Below are 21,199 nucleotides of genomic sequence, written 5' to 3' on the forward strand. Positions count from 1 at the left end.
TGCCTTTGTAAAAAAAAAACAACAACAATTGGCGAGTCAGTGTGTGAGAGTCAAAATGAGAAAATGAGCTTGTGTTATTTGAGGTCAAAGAGAAGAGAGTACATTTGGGAGTACGGCATGTCTGAGTTGGCTGTGTGTGTGTGTGTGTGTGTGTGTGTGTGTGTGTGTGTGTGTGTGTGTGTGTGTGTGTGTGTGTGTGTGTGTGAATGAGTGTATTTTCTCGTGGAGGGTCACAGTGAAGGACACTGCCTGTCCGCCGGGACACAGGGAGAAATAGGATCACGGCTTTTATTACAACATCAGTCAAAAGGAAATTATAAAAACAGAGGAATTAGAGTGCGGGCGAATGGGGGGGGAAATAAAGCAATAAAAAAACATTAACCCCGAAAGATTATCCACCTCTGCAAACTCAACTCTCTTCTTCCACCCTCCCCCCCTCCCTTCCCTATGTGTTTGCATCGCTCTTCCACTCTGTTCTTCTGTGGTATTCACTTGAGTTAGCAATTCATTTTTTGATGAAATCATTTCGTAAACTTTAGCCGATACTTACTGTATACAGCTTTATCAATTTATTTATTTTAGTTTCCTTCTCTTTTGTACATGTCTTCTGTTTCATCTTTGATTTATCTTTGTTTTTATTTATTTGGAGTCCTCTTTTACCTCGCTTTTGATGTTTTATATTTTTGATATTTTACCCTTAACCTTTTTCTGAGTGGACTAAAGTTAAGGACAAAGTGCTGAAGAGAGCAGCAGGCTCTCTCTTCGTTGTGGTAGAGGGTGATATAAGGGTTAGGTTTAAAGTGACACCTGACATTCCTTAAAGCTCGAAGCTGCATTAAGTGATATTTCTCACTCCTGTAATGTGACGTTTCCTGCTCATCGCTCTGAGAATCTTCACTTGACAGCGTAGTACTTTAGCATTTTTAACACAGTAAACAATAAGTTGGCATACTACATAGTATGGTAGTATACAGTTTAAACTTGAATTAAACTTAAAATTAAAATTAAATTCGAATTAAAATTTAATTCGAGAAAGACTGCATTTTGAAACTTCATCCTGTCTGTGTTTCGTTCAAACATGAGGCAAGTAGTCTCAAGCTATCAGATATAATGTAAAAAATATAGCATATTACTCACAACAAGTCAGGGATATTCAACTTTCGGGTGAAATTTCAGGATGAACCAAAAATGCACTATAATCTTTACAGGTGAACTTAATTTGACCTTCTCTAAACTTTTGAATGCACATGTCCAACTGTTCAATGTTTCAGTACTTTTTGCACAACTTGCTGTTCTCTAACAAGGAGCTGAACGGCAAAATTCACAACAGGTGTTTGATCCATGAATCCACCAATACATTTCCTGGTTCAATTAGAATTGGTATTTAAACAGTCCTCTTCATCATGCTGTTCAAGTTTTGACATCATGAGACCAAGACGACACCTAACAATTGATCAACAGTACCTCGCCATTGTGAGGCTTCAAACAGGATGTTCTCAGACGGAGGTAGCCACTGAGCTTAGAGTGTCACAGAGTGTCATCAGCAGGTTCCAACAGAGATACAGAGAGACTGAAAGAGTCACAGAAAGGGATAGAAGTGGACGTCCTTTGGCCACATCCCACACTGATGAGCGCTTCATTGTGAACAGTGCCCTGCGGAACCGGATGATGATGCCACTCAACTCCAGACACATTTAAGGGAGGTGAGAGGCACCCAAGTGTCACGTCAGACCATTTGAAAACATTTACATTGGCGTGGTCTATGTGCTAGACGACCTGCAAGGGTACCTGACCACACCACCAGGCACAGGCATCATTGTCTTGCATGGGCCAGGGAGCATTTACACTGGACGAGGGACCAGTGGGCCTCAGTGCTGTTCTCTGATGAAAGTTGATTCACGTTGAGCAGCAATGATGGCCGCCAACGATGTTAGAGACGTCAAGGAGAGCGCTATGCATCAGCCACTGTTGTCACCAGACCAGCCTTTGGTGGTGGTGTTACAGTGTGGGTAGGTGTGTCTAGTCAATACAGAACTGCCCTACACTTTGTGAATGGTACAGTGACAAGCCCATACTACCTGTATAACATCATTAATCCAGTCATTGTGCCCCTGCATGAACAACACAGGCCTAATTTCATCTTCATGGACGACAATGCTCCAGCTCATCGAGGTCGCATCATTAGGGAACGGCTGCTGGAGACTGGGGTACCTCAAATGGAGTTGCCTGCACTTTCTCCAGACCTGAATCCCATAGAAAACCTATGGGATCAGCTGGGTCGCTGTGTAGAGGCTCATAACTCTGTACCCCAGAACCTCAATGACCTGAGGGCCGCCCTTCAAGAAGAGTGGGGTGCCATGCCTCAGCAGACAATAAGTCGACTTGTGAACAGCATGAGACGTCGTTGTCAAGCTGTAATTAATGCTCAAGGGCACATGACAAGTTATTGAGACATTGACATTTTTTGTTGTGGTATACCCACCACTGTTCTTGGCTTTTGTTTCAAATAATTGTTTGAGATGAGGAAATCACCATTGCATGCTTCTACTTAAATGCCCTACTTTCATGATATAATATCACTGTCGCGTGAACTTTTTAGATTTTCCATAAATTTCACCCGAAAAGCCAAATATCCTTCATAAATATCCAACTTTTTTTGAGTCGTGTATATGCATCATAGAACATTTGCAATGTACTGCAGAAAAAAAAACAATTAATGAGGTGTTGCTTGCGGAGCTCGTTCTGTCAGACAACTCGACGGTGCCACATGCTTCCACACCCTTATGGGCCGTCCTATTTAAGCAACCAAACCCTCTTGCCGTACCTGCTTTGCTACTTGCTTTGCTGCCTGTTGCTTGCTGCGCTCCATCCACCTCCTCTGCATCCACCTGTTGGGCTTTATTCGATCTCAGATTCGAGCTCATCACTCCAATATTTTACCGAGCATGCCTATGTTTTCTTTACACCTCACTGAGAGTGACGGGCAGTAGAGACTAGACACCAAACTCAATGATGCTAAATAAATATAGATCATTTTAAAAGAAATATTTTTTAAGTCAGAATTACTGATTTCAAATATTGTAAAAAGTATAACATTGTATTCTATATCAGAATACCACATGTACATGCATTGTATTTTGTAATGTATTTAGGAGTTCTTCTACTAACAGCAAGTTACAAAGAAATATTTTACCACAACAGAAGTCATCCCATGGAGCTTTAAAAACTACATTGTGAGCAATTCTGTCTAAACTTTGTCGGAGTATTACAACGCCATCGCCCTCAAAAACATGTGTCCCACCACAACTAAAATCCGCCATCTCGCAAATCTCTAAAATCGCCAGGAGCAGCCAAATAAGTTTCCCAGATTCATGTCCCTTTGTGTTTTTTTTCTCTCAACGTATTTTCAAAACCGAGTTTGATTAATAAATAGGAGAAAAATGTTAAACCGTGGAGTTAAATATTCCCATTAGATTACATGGGGAAACGCAGTTTACTTACGAGACACAGAACAGCACTGAATAACGCCGATCGATGGCCTTCTTTTAAGCGACAGTCCAGGTGAAGATCATTCATCTATATTCCATGTGAAATGAAGTCACAATATGAAGCCACTTTGATAGAATTCAACCTTTAAATCGCACTACTTTTACACACACGGAGCCATTGTTGTGAAACGGTGAAGAAGAAAAACCCTTCGTGTCACGCACCTATGTCACTTCCGTATAAAAAGTTAAAGTGCAGCACGGGGTGTTTCGGTCTCGCTTGTCTGTGAAAACTTTCTTCTCTGTATCGTTATGGATTAGGAGAAGCGGGTGGCGGAAGCTCTGAATCATATTTCAGATCTTAATCTGACCAGTGCAATAGATGCAAGTCAGTTTTAGCAGCGCGTACTGGACCTCATTTTCCGCGATGATAGTCAGTTCCCCTATGGCGACGCGGAGAACGACAGCGACGCTGAATCTGATATTACTCCGGACTTGGAGAACATTTAAAACTGTGGATTTCAAACTTAATGTGACGATGGAACAGAGGATTTTCAAGAACCACCAAAGGAGACCGACGAGAAGTCTATGACCTGATGAAGTCCGTTGAGGTTGGTGACAGATTTTCAGATTTCAGATTTTCTGAGACTCATAATATTGATACACTCTACATTTTGTTGTGTTGTCCGTACTTTTAAACTCCAAAATAATTCCAGTTTATAAAACATGTATATTCTTACTGTTAAATAAAAGATTTTTTAAAAACAAAATTAGTTGTGATGTTGAGCTGTTTGTGATTGGCCCATTCAGCAGTATGTTAAGTAGGCATGAGGCTTTGTTTGTCTGCCAACTCCATTTGCATTCTGGGAGTTGACTGAATGAACCTGGTGTGGGTAAAACTTTGGAGGTGATTATCTCAGAATCACAGTTTGCCACGCCCTTGTCATTAACAAGTCATAGCTTTAAAAATATTTGCTTGATTTGCACAAGTGACACCTTAATTGGAAGCTCTGATTCTCCACTTTCAAATGATGCAAAAAGAAAACCTCGAAGCCAAATGACCCTAAAGTACGCGGTGGGTCACATATTAAATCAAACCTTCCCTCCGTCCCACATCGCCGCTCTGCCTCCCTTGTCCATAAATTATTATATAGTTCTAGCACCAGAGTGGGTGTTTCACCTGTTTTCTCTTGACTCTTTTCTCACTTCGATGTGAGCCAAAAGACATACAGTCAAAGTGGTTTTAATGCTGATGCCTACATGCGCCTCCAAGTACAGGGGTTCCCTTTTTAAAGGAGAGGTTCACAAAATTTTTCGACCCGGGTCTGTGTATGATGTGACTCTTTGTAGTTATATGGCATTTTTTTGGCTCTTGGTATCTAAACAGTTCACTTGTGCCGTCTTTTGTCTTTTGAGTAATTATATGCTGAAAATATTACGAGCAGTGTTTAAAGTGGAAATCTATGAGATCCTCTGTCTTTTTTTGTGTTTCAACATCACGGTTTACCCTCGCCTTTGCACTAAGACAGTGAAATTATTTTATATCTTGAATGGCTTCTTCTGATCAACCAATTTGTTTTTTGTGCTTGGTCACTCAAGGTGGTGGGGATATTTTATCATCTGACATCTGACAGTGCTGTTCTTTTTTGTGAATGTTTATCCATATGGACATTTTCCTGACCACAACTAGTTATGGTGCTTTCTAAAATTCTGCCTTTCATTTCTTGCGTGTGCCTGATCTTTGACCTGCAACAGTGACACATATTTTTCTCTTTTCTGCAGATGGATAAGGGAGTCTTCAAAATAAAGGTGTAATAACAGGCCGTGACGTAAATCTAAGACTACACTTGTTCACCTCCACCTAACAATCTCATCTTGATTTGTTACATAATTCAAAATAATGACAAATGATATTACTTAAAAGTTGATTTGCTGTTGGCTCATGATTGTTTTACTGACACATTAAAATACAGGTAATGTTAAAGTCTCAAACTCAAATTTACTTACATTTGGAAAGCAGTAGTATGTGTCCCCCAAAGTTAAAATGAAACCTACAAACTTATCTCAAGCTATGAAATCCTGAAAGCTGTACTCACTCGCCCACAGAGTTAGGCAGTATGATAATGTAAGTGTGTGTGCGTGTGTGTGTCCATGTGTGTGTGTGTGTGTGTGTGTGTGTGTGGTGGCTACAAGGATATAAGCGGATGAGTTTGGAGGTCAGTGAAGAAATTTGGATCCGTAACACCACCACCTCCAAAGGCTCGTCTAGTGACAACAGTGGCTGATGCATAGCGCTCTCCTTGACGTCTCTAACATCGTTGGCGGCCATCATTGCTGCTCAACGTGAATCAAGGCCGTAGAGCTGGTGGTCTTGTGATCCAAAGGTTGCTGGTTCGATCCCAGGCTCCTCCTGCTAGCATGCTGTAGTGTCCTTGAGCAAGACACTTAACCCCCAATTGCTCCTGATGGCTGCGTCCGTCAGTGTTTTAACAATTGTAAGTCGCTTTGGATAAAAGTGTCTGCTAAATGAAATGTACTGTAATGTAATGTAATGTGCCTGGTGGTGTGGTCAGATACCCTTGCAGGTCGTCTAGCACATAGACCACGCCAATGTAAATATTTTCGAATGGTCTGACTTGGGTGCCTCTCACCTCCTTTAAATGTGTCTGGAGTTGAGTGGCATTCATCATCCGGTTCCGCAGGGCACTGTTCACAATGAAGCGCTCATCAGTGTGGGATGTGGCCAAAGAAAACCTAATTAGATAATTGCAATAAGGTCTCTCTCTGTGTGTAAGTGTGTCTAAGCCCTAACATACACCTTTAATAAGTCAGGCTGGTCAGATCAATGCTGGAAACATGCTGCACCAAAGAGATGGTAGAGCTCTCTATAAATGAGTTTGATGGGTTCCTCTTCCCATTGGGCCTCACTGCAATTAAACCCATTATCTGCCCCCCTCTCTGTCTCTCTCAACAGAGTAGCATACAATTTCTCAACATTGCCAGTGTGTAACTGCAGCCTGCGTTCATAATTGTTGTCTTTAATGAAAAGTTCTGTCGGATAAATACAGCCCTATTTGCGGAAGAGGGCCTAAAAATGACAAGAAAATAAATGTATTAGAGTCCTGAGATTAAATAGTGACAACTCTGATATTAATCTCAAATTCAAATAAACCCAAAATGTTTTTTTTCACATGGTGAGATAAGATACAATACAATAGTATTTTTGTCAGAAACAAACATCTAAACATCAGATATTACTTATATCTGTAACTTAAGCTGTAGCCCATATGCTTGAGAGTCCTGTCAAGTGTATTAACAAGGAGCCATAAACAAATGTGGTTCGGCTGATCATTATGTTTGGGTAAGTGAGGTTCAGGTAACTGAGGTTTTTCTGAACCTTTGCAAAACTTGTCTGATGGGGTGGTAACATAGCACTGCTATAGGATACAGTGGAGGCTGAGGGGCTGCCATCACACAGTGCAAGAACCATTAACATTTTCCTTGCGCAACTGCCACGCCAAGAAGGACAACAGGATTGATCAAAGAGAATTGCTCTACAATTGAGTAAGGCCATAAAATGTCCAGCATTCAAAGGTCCTTGTAAATTATTTATAATATTGCTATTTGTATTGAACTGATTTCCAAATTTGATTATTTAATAGGCTCATTTGGAATTATTATGAGATGAAATGCATGCATGCATATAAATGGAAAGACCTTGATTGAAATTAGCTCTGTACCTCATATTGAGCTCCATCATTAAAAAATATTATAGCATCGGATGTCATAGAGTGGCCTATAGAACCAAAAATCATTTTGATTAGTTCTTCTTAAAATAGGACATTCTCCTAGATTGACCTAGTTGTTGAAGCAATGTTCAGAAGCTGAGTTAATGATTACTGTGTTATCACTCAGGGACACTGTTGTCAGAGAACCCTGGAGTGATTATCTTAATGACACTGCCTGTTACAGTGGTAGAACTCTCCTTTCATATTCTGATAATGTCTGCAAACAAACACATAAAGCACCCCAGGGCTTTACACAGGCCCAGAGGACATTCCTATTTTTGTGATATCCTGCTGAGAGACATGCCTACTCCTGCATTTCCGAGAAGATCTGCGAAGACCTTGTATACAGAGATCCAGTTTGGCCAACATCAGGCTGAGTAACTTGGGACATTTTCTGAACAATGAACAAAGTTCTGTTATGTGAAATGAAACGCAGGTGTTGATTCCTGCTGATCTTCCCGTCCACCAACGAACATGAAGTGTTTGGCCTCCAACTACAGCCAACGCACAATTGCAAAAGGTGTTGTGCACAATTGAGGAGCCTAATCAACTGTGCTCCTTGGACCTGCATTCGGCGATGTTACTGTATCAGACAAAACATCAAACTGAATGACTGTAATCGGAATGTTTTTCTACTGCAACTCAGAGCTGTTGAATGACTGACCACCTGAATTCCTGCTGGAAAATGTTATCTGTGATCACCATGGGGCCTGCTTCTGTGTGTGTTCTCAGCCATTGTTTTATCAATCTGTCTATCATGACAGTACACAGATTATAAAAAGTTATTTTAGAAAAACTACATTGTAGTAAGAATATTGGCAAATTTAAATTAAATCATTTTCCAAAATTTAAGGAACAGGTTTGAATAGTTAGTAAATTAAATTATTTAGCAGAAACAGAATGAGTCACAGATTATAGACGGAAGTGATTGCTTCATTGATTTGCAAATATGTTAATAATAGCACTTCTAGGTTTTAGTTGGTCTCAATTTGAATGGTGGCTACATTATTGTCATTATATAATTTATTTTAAAATAAAGGTGTTAACTTTATTGGAAATGCCAAATAACCTCTAATTTTTTCTCTAATCAGACAGCAGAATGATGTGACTTATAGTTGAATACTCCCTGGCCAAAAGGTAAGAATAGCAGTTCAAAGCTTAGCACATAATATCTGTGATTTTTAGGAGTTGGGTAACGTAAATTGACCGTAAGATAATGGATAGTTGATCAAATGATTTTGATCAATGCCAGTTAGTCTTCTATTAGATTGATGACTGCTGAGATCTCAGGCTTATTGTTGGCAGTTATTAATTGTACTTTTAAGGGTATAAGTAAGAATTGTATAAAACTCTCAATTTTAAAATGTTTTGGTATGTGAATCATATTTTTTCCTTACCCTCTCTAGTTGCTTAACTTATTGTTGAAGTTATGTGGTGCCTTCGGTAATGATTCTTCTGCCACATTACGGAAATCTATTTTGACTGATTTTGATTTTATCAATGTCAGCACACTAAATTGAATAATGATGGTTTATTGATCTGTTTGTGTCGTGGATACACAGGACTTCCTAAAATACTTCAACAAGATGATCAAGGTGATCACAGTTTCCCTTTCCCTTATAACTCCAGCCAGCACAAAAGAATGTTTATTATTTGAGTCATGACATTTACTTTATTTTATTTTTATTTTTTCTTCTCAGGGTCGCACCCTGGCATGGCCTTTCTTGGCTGTTGTGTTTATTGTTGTTTTAGGATCGTGGTATGAGGCAATGCTTGCGCAGCCATTAGACGGGAGAACATTTTCTTGCTTTTCAAACAAGCTTTTGCACCAGCTCCATGTTGGGTTTGCTGGATTACTTTGGCTGTGGATGAGGGAGATGGTTTTGTTAGCTGTGTTGTTGCAATCTTATGGCAATGAATTACGTCTTGTTGCATACTATTCTCTGAAACTTGGTACCGGGGTTATTGGGTTAATTACATGCTTTAGCCTTAATCTTGCTACAAAGCAAACTGGCTCATTTCTCTCTGGCAACACCTGTCCATCATCAACATGTGGAACTTTCACTTCACTTACTCCAACTTCTCTTCTTCACTCTTATGGAGATTCCCATGATTGCTTGACAGCGATAGCCCTTGTGCCTTTGCCCAGATCTTGCTACTGAAGCTCTTGAAAAGTTCAACTATGATGCTTTAAACTTATGAGTACAACAAAAAGGAGAGTTTACGTTTGGTTTGTCTGTCCGTCATCTGTTTTTTGTATAAAACAGTGTTTGTCTATCTTTGTACAACCACTTGTGTTTATGTTTCGATCTGTCTTTTGTTTAATTTGGTTGCATGAATATGTACAGCAAAGTGTGTGATACAGTGTGGTGTAGCTGATTAATGAGAAATACAGAACATAACCCCATCCCCACATTCTGATCATCCTATTTGCGTGTTTACATGAATGGAAATGTTGGAGCCAATGCAGCCAACAAAGCCAATATTGCTCTTGTCTAATGATGGTTGTCTCCTCCACAGATTAGGACACAGGATTACTCACTAACCTTGTTTTTCCTCTACATGAAGGCATCCTGCACTGAATTATTGTAGTTGCAGAGCCACTTGGTAATGTATGTACTGAGCCGTATCTCTCCCGCTAGTTTTCCCATTGTTTTGCTTGTTTGACATATGGTAAGTACCGTTTGTCAAAAAGGAGGGATAGTTAGAGAATTAAGTAAACATAATGATTGTGCTTAGAACAATGCAGGAACCTCATAATGGACTTATCAAGCTTTGTCATGGTTCAAATATTGTTTGGTGATAATTTTAATGTTTTTCTTAATGGAGTCCCAGTGAAGAAAAGCTCGACTGATTTTCATTCCTGCCATCAGTGATGACGGGAATACAAGGACAATAACATGGTGTGACAGGACTATTGTCCTGTATTCTGGGAACATGTGAAAACCCTGAATGATTTACACACTGTCTGTTATCTTGTAGCCTAATCGATATTCTATGGACATTATCTCCTACATATTAGACATTGTGATAAAATCATTCTATTGTTACACCAGGGTACATACATTTATTTTTGTACTGAGACTGTCGTCGGCTATTCAACATAACTGTTTGGGAAATCACAGAATTATTCCACGTACCCCATTTCGCAACCGTGGACTTATACCAAACGACACTACCCAACACTACAGTATAAGCAGCATGGAGCACCGGCAAAATGGATACTCCATGCTGTCGGTGCTCCATGCTGCTTCTACTGTAGTGTTGTGCAGGCAAGGATAACCCCAGGGGGCTTGAAAGAGCATTGTGTGTTTGTTTTATGGCAAAGTAAGATTGTATCTGTGACTGGAGTTTCACTGTTAAATCACTGTTTGAGGGTAACACCCGGGGATATGATTGAGGGGCACAGTCTTGTAAATGACACCTGACCAATGGCACACAACCTCTCTTCGGTATAAAGCCCTCTTCATCAGTAGTAGCGGTAGACTGATCAGAACCCTGCTTCGAAGCATGACTGTATCTTTCTCTTTATTCTGCAGAATAAATATCTTTAATACTCTCAGTTTTGTTTTCCTGTAGCGGGCAGATTAACCTGACTGACCACGCAGAAGAAATTCTCCAACAATGAATAACTTCAGTAGGCTACATTTTCGATTAAGAGAGACAGAGAGAAAGAGACAGAGGGCGCCTGTGTGTGTGTGCATCCCTGTAACCATAGCAACTCTCTCTCCCGCTCCTGTCCCAGACAGCGCAGCCTGCACAGGAGCAAGAGAGACACTTTGCTATCACAAAAGCTGCTGCTGCGCTGACTCTGCACGGCATGCATAGGAATGCATGTCACTATGATAGAAATGTATATATGTATTTCATTTTACAAGCTTCAATTGATCAAAATGTCATTTCCTGATCTCTACTTATAGTGCGTAAAGCTTCGGTGCAGTGTGGCGAGTCACTCTTGCAGAGCGCCGCTATCTTTAGATAATTGGGTTAAGTCAAAAGCTTGGCTTGAACACAACACTCCCTCCCCATGACACTATTTAACAGGAATTCATAATCACTCTTTACTCAAGACTCAAGATTATTGGCTTTTTTTTAATATCGTGCCAAACACAAAGTTGGCCTTTACAGATGTGTTACGGCAAGTTTTTTTTTTTTCACCCATCAACACGCTGTAACCATGGTGCCGCGTTTAAGGGCACAATTTAGCATCAGAGCATCTATTCCAGTTAGAAGGATCTTTTTTTTTTCAGAATCAGTTCAGTTCAATCAATTTTATTTGCTAGGTATATTTACAGTATGTATGGGGTTTGGTGCATTTCACTCCAGACCTTTATAATTAAAAAAAGAAAAAAGCTTAACAGTAGGAAAAAATGAAGAATAAAAATAATAATAAAATAGAATACAATTCAAAACAGAAATAGTCAGATATTTAAGATATACAAATGTACAAAAAGCAATGCTATGCACAGGATGAATTATTGTTATGGTATAAAGGGTACAAATGATAAATATGAATTATTGTGCTACTATTAGCTGGATCCTGATAACATTTTTGAGCCATTGCATTTTGTCTTAAATATATAATAGTATGTTTTAACATATTTCTCATTGCGTTTGTATTCTCTCCATTGTATAAGCTTTTAAGACTTTTCATAATGTTTTAGCAGTTCCTATGCTTATTTTATTTACATCATTATATTTTATTATTTGTTAATAGTTTAGTTTTTGATTTTGTATGATCTTTGTATTTTGTATATTGGTCATTTCTATCAAAAGCACTGTAAAAATGTGTATTAAAAAGTGCTCTCTCAAAAAAGATTTACTTATACCGTTTTCACGCCAAAAAATAGGTCACTGACACCTTTCCCATTGCCAGGAGAATTACAGTTTTTTTTCCTGGTGGGTCACATTCTACGTCACAAACACATCGGTAAAGGGGCTTATCATTGTTGCAGTGGCGATAGTGGCGCCGCCCCTAGCGGTCGCCTGCGCCGGCGCTCCGGTTACTTTCTTACTCTTTAGTATTTTTTTCCTTTTTTTATCACAATGTTCGCCAGAAAAACATCGGTCTATTAGAAAGGAATTTTCTACTTTTTATTTTATTTTATTTTTGTACTTTTTCCTAGGACTTATTGTGTGCTATCACCGGGTGCGTTGCATTACATTTCACTGCATATATGTATGGAAGTATGTATATGTATGTGACAAATAAAAATCTTGAAATCTTGAATCTTGAGTGTGATTTAGAATAAAACAGTAGAGGAGACAGCAACGAAAACAAACAATGACATAAAACTGTCAAACTTGAAAAAAGTATTTAGGGCCGTTCAAAAGAATTGGATCATTCATGAACGACCCAAAACTACAGTAGAAGCAGCATGGCGCACCGGCAAAATGGATACTCCATGCTGCCGGTGCTCCATGCTGCTTCCACTGTAGTGTTGTGCAGGCACACTTGCAGCATGGCAGCAATCTTGGAGCGTGAGGTGTTAACAGGTTTTTGGTGCAGTGGAAAAGGGCTATTACTAGGGTTTTCTACATGGCAGTTCCAGCTGCAGCACATTGCCAAACATTTTTGACAAAAAAATTGACTTTCAAGTTCTTGTTGAGATAGTACATTTTTCTCTTGGTGAAAATCATAATCAACACTTAATATAATTTTGCTAACATGCCTTAATGTAAAAAAGAAAAATTCGTAATTTTTTTTTGTACTGGAACCTAACAAAATGTTACAGCATGATGATCCTTTTCTCAACACCAATGTAGCATTATGGCCTATATGAATAGGTTTTTTTTTGAGAGCGAATTTCGTGGGGCCTCGGTTGAACAAGAAAAATGTATGCTTTAAGGTCACCAAATAAGAAATGTGACTGAGGAGTTGTCCCGAAACCAACTACCCTTCTAGAAGGTACAAGAGTCCTGTAAATTGTGTAAATTTTAGACGTTTACAGGATATTAATTGGCAACACAGTGGCATCCGTATGCCTGTGAATCTATTAACTTGACGGAATCCTGGAACCTCATTTGAGTTGAGTTTGCAAAAAAAAACATTTTTAGTGGTGGAACAACTAATCATTGCTCTGCTAGGGCAAAGAGAAACTGAGCACAGAACACTCCACGGGAGTTCTCACTTTAGTCGAGACATCAGGGAAATGGTACTTTTTTGGAACATCAAATGCTTGCTATATTTGGCGAAAATACCCCTTCGATAGTCTTCAAAGGGGAGAATCCCCAATGTGCCTGGGGAGTTGGAAACAAAGGCACTTGCTAGAATGGCGTGTTTTGAGTCGATTTGCCGTTCTCCTGTTTCTCCCTGTAGCCCCCCGCCCACCAATGCCAGAGCCAGAATTTGTTAAAAAAAAATAGACGATCGCTTTTACCTCGCAACTTTTTTTGGGAGGAGTCAAATATTTGTTCCATCTATTAGACGATCGCTTTTACCTTGCAGCTTTTTTTGCGAGGAGTCAAATATTTGTTCCATCTATCCCCATATTGCCCTCCCTTGCCATCTCCTCCCCCTGTGGTGGGTATACCACAACAAAAAATGTCAATGTCTCAATAACTTGTCATGTGCCCTTGAGGATCAATTACAGCTTGACAACCACGTCTCATGCTGTTCACAAGTTGACTTATTGTCTGCTGAGGCCTGGCACCCGACTCTTCTTCAAGCGTGGCCCTTAGGTCATTGAGGTTCTGGGGTACAGAGTTACGAGCCTCTACACGGCCACTCAAGTGACAAGTTATTGAGACTGACATTTTTTGTTGTGGTAAACCCACCACTGTTGTTGGCTTTTGTTTCAATCAATTGTTTGAGATGAGGAAATCACCATTGCATGCTTCTACTTAAATGCCCTACTTTCATGATATAATATCACTGTAGCGTGGACTTTTTACATTTTCCATAAATTTCACCCAAAAGTCAAATATCCCTAACTTTTTGTGGGTAGTGTATATATAACATTTAAAAAAAGGAACACTTTGTAAAACCAAAGTGGAGGACCTCGAGGATTATATCGATATTTTTTATAACGAGTATGTCATGGAAGAGGATCAGGACCTCAATAATCCAGGGAAAAGAAAGAAGACAGACTCAGCAACAGACACAGACGATCTAATCCCGAGTGCTGTAGAGGTTAGTGTCTTGGATGAGAATAACAAGAAGCCTGACATGCTTGGTCCACTTCTCAGAGACATTTCCAAGATCAAAGCCAGCCTTGATTTCCTGCACCGCACGGACGGCGAGATGCAAAAATACAGTGCAGAACTAAAAACCTCCACGAAGTGTATCACAACAGAGGTGGAGGTTCTAAAAAAATTTAAATAAAATAATGAAAGAGACCATCCTGGATATACAATCCAGAAGTATGCGGGAATAACTCATCTTTTCTGGGATCCCAGAGAACAACACCGAGTCCCCAAAAAACATGGTGAAAGACTTCATCCACACTGCCCTGAATATCCCTACGGACACTGTGAAGGAGATCACCTTCCACCGGTTTCACCGATTGGGACACCCCGTGGGGAACCGTCCCCACTCCATCATTGTCAATTTTGAACACTCCAAGCACAAGGAGCTGGTTCAAAGCAAAGGACGGGAGCTGAAAGGAACCACGCAATCAATTCCCCTAGGAGATAAATGACCGACGGAAGGGACGGTACCCCATCCCGAAGTAGAAGCGGCAGAAGGGTAAACTTGTATTGCTGATAAACTATATAAAGACGGTCTGTTATTCCAAGACTCCTCCACCACACCCTGGTTATTCAGATAATTATGTATGTATTTTTGTAACTCTGGAAATTATATACTGCGAGATGTAGAATTTAGCATGCTATCTATCTCAGGATTTAAAATATTGCTCACTCTCATTCTCCCATAACTCTTACTCTATTGCGTCTCACTATATGTATGTCGAACTCTGCAATGTTCTATGTTTATCTTTGTATATTTGGTATTTGTTTGTGTAGATATGTATCCCTACAAACTTCCTGCAATAACAGGACAGTAAAAAGGAATGTAAAGGAGAAAAACCCAGACTTATCTATGGGAAAGCATGGGCACGGTAGTATAGTTATTGCCTTGGATGCACTGTGCCATCTCCCCCTAATTAACTTCAATCACACCCATTAAGTTTCTTAGTTGGAATGTGAGAGGCTTGCGATCACCTCCTAAACGTAAAAAAAAATTTGAAGTCACCTCACCAGGATGAGCCCCAGCTTCTGTCTACTGCAAGAAACTCGTCCAACTGCATTAAAGTACCTCAAACTCAAAGCTAAATGGGTAAATCATATGTTTTCTGCATACAACTCAAAAATTTTGTTGTGTTTCAATATTGATCAATAGAAGTATCCCATAGAAAAATAAAACCACAATATCAGACCCAGAAGGGTGTTACATAATGAGTAACAGAATCTTAGGTAACATCAAATTAACCATAGCTAATATCTATGGCCACAATGAGGACGTCCCAAATTTATTTCACAATATATTTGTTTTGGATGGAGTAAAGATGAACCCAAACACAGGACACATGGTTTTAGGAGTTTAGACAGGGGTTTAATGGGTAGACAGGCAGTAATCAGGAACAGGAAACAGATGTGACGGGGAAAGCAGGGACTCACACACAGGCAGGGGCTCAGGAACTTTGAACCAGGAGCAGCGGAGGCGGTGGAGGATCAGGCATCAAGAGTTGTCTAACTAACCACCAGAATTTAAAAAAGTAATTCCATTTATAGTTCACCCAGACCAAACAGACTTTGTCAACGCAGACACTCATCCAGCAAAAAGCACTGTTTATTCAGTCTGATCAGCATATTTCAAAGGAAGAACTTAAATACTGTTATTGCTTCTTTAGATGCCGAAAATGCATTTGACAGAGTTAATTAGACATATCTCTTTTCATCCCTCAACAAATTTGGCTTTGGAAAGTCACTTATTCAATGGACCAGAATCCTTTACAACTCCACATCTGCTTCTGTCATTTTTTTTATATACCCTTAGCAGTCCCACAACAAGGAAATTTGCAATTTCTCTGTGTTTATGCATGGGAGCAGTTAGGGGCTTAATTGTTTTTCTCAAGGACACATCAGCATGCTACTAGGAGGGGCTGGGGATCGAACAAGCAACCTTCCGCTTACTAGACGACCTGCCCTACCTCCTGAGCATCTTTATTGAACCCCTCATGGCAGCCATCTGTCAAAACAGTAATATCGTGGGAATACAAACAGGAAACTGTTCACAAAATCAGTTTGTATGCAGACAATATCTTGTTGTACATAGGGAACCCTGTACGGAACGTAGGGATTGAATGGGTGTTCAATCTTATATCTAAATTCTCAGCTATCTCAGACTATTCAAAAAATTGGACTAAAACCACGGACTTACCACTCTGTGGGGGGACTGCAATGCTGAATGTAACCCAGAAACTTCCCTTAACCATCTCAACGGGCAACATTTGATACCTTGGTATTGATCTACACTAAACTGTCAGATTTGTTAACCCTTAAGTTTACTCCATTGCTCAAATCCATTGAACAAGACGTAATTCGATGGAACAACCTACCCATCTCATTAATTGGTAGGATAGCAGCAGTGAAAATGAATATACTCACAAAAATAAACTATATATTTTCAATGACCCCAGTGCAACCAACAGTACATTGGTTTAATACTCTAGACTCAATAGTCAATACATTTTTATTGGAAATACAAACCCCAATTCCAATGAAGTTGGGAAGTTGTGTAAAACGTGAATAAAAACAGAATACAATGAAGTCCTTTTCAACCTATATTCACTACAATGACAAGTTATTTAATGTTCAAACTGATAAACTTTTTTGTTTTTTTTGCAAATATTCACTCATTTTGAATTTGATGCCTGCAACGGGTTCCAAAAAAGTTGGGACAGGGGCAACAAAAGACTGGGAAAGTTGAGGAATACTCAAAAAACACCTGTTTGGAACATTCCACAGGTGAACAGGTTAATTGGAAATAGGTGAGTGTCATGATTGGGTATAAAAGGAGCATCCCCGAAAAGCTCAGTCGTTTACAAGCAAGGATGGGGAGATGGGTTCACCACTTTGTGAACAACTGCGTGAGCAAATAGTGCAACAGTTTAAGAACAACATTTCTCAACGTACAATTGCAAGGAATTTAGGGATTTCATCATCTACAGTCCATAATATTATCAATGATTCAGAGAATCTGGAGAAATCTCTGCACATAAGCGGCAAGGCCGAAAACCAACGTTGAATGCCCATGACCTTTGACCCTCAGGCGGCACTGCATTAAAAACCAAGTTCATTCTGTAAAGGACATTAGCACGTGGGCTCAGGAACACTTCAGACAACCATTGTCAATTAACACAGTTTGTCGCTTCATCTACAAGTGCAAGTTCAAACTCTACAATGCAAAGTGAAAACCATATATCAACACTACCCAGAAACGCCAACGGCTTCTCTGGGCCCGAGCTCATCTGAGATGGACTGACGGAAAGTGGAAAAGTGTGCTGTCTTCTGACTAGTGCACATTTCGAATTGTTTTTGGAAATCATGGATGTCGTGTCCTCCAGGCCAAAGAGGAAAAGGACCATCCAGATTGTTATCAGCGCAAAGTTCAAAAGCCAGCATCTGTGATGGTATGGGGTCAAGTTACCCATGGCATGGGTAACTTGCACATCTGTGAAGGCACCATTAATGCTGAAAGGTACATACAGGTTTTGGAGCAACATATGCTGCCATCCAAGCAACGTCTTTTTCAGGGACGTCCCTGCTTATTTCAGCAAAACAATGCCAAGCCACATTCTGCATGTGTTACAACAGCGGCTTCGTAGTAAAAGAGTGCGGCTAAACTGGCCTGCCTGCAGTCCAGACCTGTCTTCTATTGAAAATGTGTTATGAAGTGCAAAATACGACCACGGAGACCCTAGATTGTTGAGCAACTGAAGTCGTACATCAAGCAGGAATGGGAGGGAATTCCACCTACAAAGCTTCAACAATTAGTGTCCTCAGTTCCCAAATGATTACTGAGTGTTGTTAAAAGGAAAGGTGATGTAACACAATGGTAAACATGCCCCTGTCCCAGGTTTTTTGGAACATGTTGCAGGCATCAAATTCAAAATGAGTGAATATTTGCAAAAAAACAATAAAGTTTATCACAGTTTGAACATAAAATATCTTGTCTTTGTAGAGTATTCAATTGAATATTGGTTGAAAAGGATTTGTCTTTATTTACGTTTTACACAACGTCTCAACTTCTGTATATTGGAATTGGGGTTTGTACAAAAAAAACCTAGAATTAAACTAGCAACACTGCAGAGAAGCAAAGACTGTGGAGGCCTAGCAGCCCCAAACTTCAGATACTACTATCTAGCGAACGATTACAACCAGAGCAACAATTGGGCCATGGATGGTGAGACACTGAACAAACAGAATGTCAGGAGTTATCAGTATTTGATCTCGCATTCCTGACTGAATCAAAAAGGAAACATAGTTGCCTTAAAAACCCATTCATCGCAACAACTGTGTCAGCCTGGTGGAGGAGATTCCTTAAACCCAGTGGTCACACTCTTATCTCCAAACAAGTTCATGCCAATCTGACACAACCCAGATTTTCTGGTTAAAAACAGACCAATAGTCTTTAGGTCTTGGAAAAGACAAGGAATTACAGGCATTTTTGGAAACAATTTGCTTATATCCTTCCCAACCTTAACCGAAAGGTATAGTGGCAGTGGCACATACCAGTGGCAATGGCTTCCTTCATTTCCTTCAATTACAGCAGTCTCTCAAAGTTAAAATCAAATTGACAAACAACATCCTACAACCACCTCCAATGATTGAGCATCTCACTTATATTGGTCATTTAAAAGAATCCCTTTTCCAGAATTAACAAACTTTTATTAAAAACAGATGGCACTTTATCTTTACCTAAAATTGAATGGGAAAGAGACCTTTCTGTTCCCACCAATATCAACCTGTGGAAGTTTATTTGCAACACCTTTTGTATGACCCGCAACGTTTACTCTCACTGTTCCCTTAATGCCAGAGATGACTACTTTCATGCCTTCTAGCTCTGCCCACCTATCCTAGCATTCTGGACCAACATCACCAAGAAGCTATCAACCCTTCTGGGTCGCAGCATTCCAGTCTCCCCGACTATGTAACAATTGCCAAGAAAATAATATTACTGAATTGGAAAAAGAGAGATAATCTCACCACATCCCAATGGTTACATTTATCAATGGAATCCATTTCAATGGAAAAACTATTGGCAATATCCACTTTTATCTTATTTTATCTATTTTATCTATTTAATGAAATATGGGCTACTTTTATCACTGACATGACTGCATCATTTAATACTTGAGTCTTCCTAAGTTGGGGAAATGTCATGGTGTGTTGGGGCATGTGGGGGTCCTCCTGGTCTTGCCGGGGCTCTGCGGTTGGGTGGGTGCCCGGGCGGCTCTGGGGATATCCCTGGCGCGTAGGCCTGTGGTCGTGGGGGGTCCCGGAGCCCCAAGGGGGTGTTAGGGGGATGGCGCCTGCTCTTTTTCCTGAGTCGAGCTGGCTGGGGATGGGGGTGGGGGGCGGGGGGCGGTGCTCCTGGGGAGTACCTGCAGCTGGTGTGTGTTGGTTTGTGGCGTGGTTGCGGGTTTCGTGCTCCGGTTGCAGGTTCGGGTCTTGGCCCCATGGTCGGCGGGTCAGCGTGCCACTGGGGTCGCCCACCCTGTGGGTGGGGTGGCGGGGTTTGCGTGTCCTTCTGTGTCCCGTGGAGGAGGGGGTGTAGTTTGTTGTGCCGGGGCTGATTATGCATTCTATCTGGTCCTGTAACCTGGGGGCCTGAACCTGGCAGGGTGTGTTCGGCACAGTGCTAACCGTGTGGCCTCCTTCGGTGGGGGACGGACTCCTGTTGTCACATTGGGCTGCCGGGGTACCTGTCCTCTTGGGGGACGGGCTGTGGGTGGTGGGGCCATCTGCCACCCTCTGTTCTGTGGTCCGCATGCTCAGGTTGGGTGCCACCAAGTATGGGAGGTGGACGTGATAGGGTGCAGTCGGATCAAGGGTCGGGTACGCGTGGTCGCTCCACAGCATGCTGCGCCCCTGAATCGATCTGGTTGCGTTTCATCTGTCTCTCCCAGTACCAAAACTCATACTCAGTACATACACCACACAATAGGCCTACGGCTTGCTGGATGGGAGGGGTGCAAGCTATGTGGGTGGGGATGCGGCGGGCCGCTGCCATCTAGCCTGTCATGCTCCTGCCCCAGCGTGCTTCTTGTCTGTCCCAAAATTTTAATCCAACTCATATTAGTTTAGAACACATACACTTGCACACCAATGCAACTCAGAACAAATTTTTGTCACACAAGTGCCCACCCAAATCACTATCACTCTGCCAGAAATGAGCCACATAAATATACAGATTAATAAATTAATCTGTAGGGGGCTTTAGCACTTTAGCACTGTCGCGGCTATGGTGCGGCTGTTAGTCAAGCCAACAGGAGAGTGGCCATAATTGTAACAAATGGCCTGTCAGAGTGGAAAGGTGAGCAAGGTTCTTCATTATAAGTCTCCATAGTACTCCATAGTATCGCTACACCGGTGATCTTCCAAGGGCGCATGAATAAAGCAAAGGATTGTCGTCCACATATACACAAATAAACAGAGAATTTGCAGAACAACGGTACATATCGGTCTTTGACACTACCAGCCCACCCTATGTCTATATTCAATGTGTATACAGTATAATATATATTATAGACATTATATATCATAATATATATCTCAATAGATAGATAGATAGATAGATAGATAGATAGATAGATAGATAGATAGATAGATAGATAGATAGATAGATAGATAGATAGATAGATAGATAGATAGATACGCTGCTTTCACGCATGCACTCCGGACAATATCTGGATAATCAGG

The 21,199-nt window shown here is 40.7% G+C and overlaps 1 protein-coding gene across 1 annotated transcript in view; it reads right to left on the reverse strand.

Moving 5' to 3' along the window:
• Nucleotides 1–21,199, reverse strand: part of LOC307238289 (voltage-gated inwardly rectifying potassium channel KCNH2-like) — a gene marked incomplete at both ends in the record, with an annotated part of 137,626 nt that overhangs the window by 100,785 nt on the left and 15,642 nt on the right. The gene's annotated exons all lie outside the window — the stretch shown is intronic.

Source organism: Zeus faber (assembly GCF_960531495.2).
Source record: "Zeus faber genome assembly, chromosome: 12".
Lineage (NCBI taxonomy): Eukaryota > Metazoa > Chordata > Actinopteri > Zeiformes > Zeidae > Zeus > Zeus faber.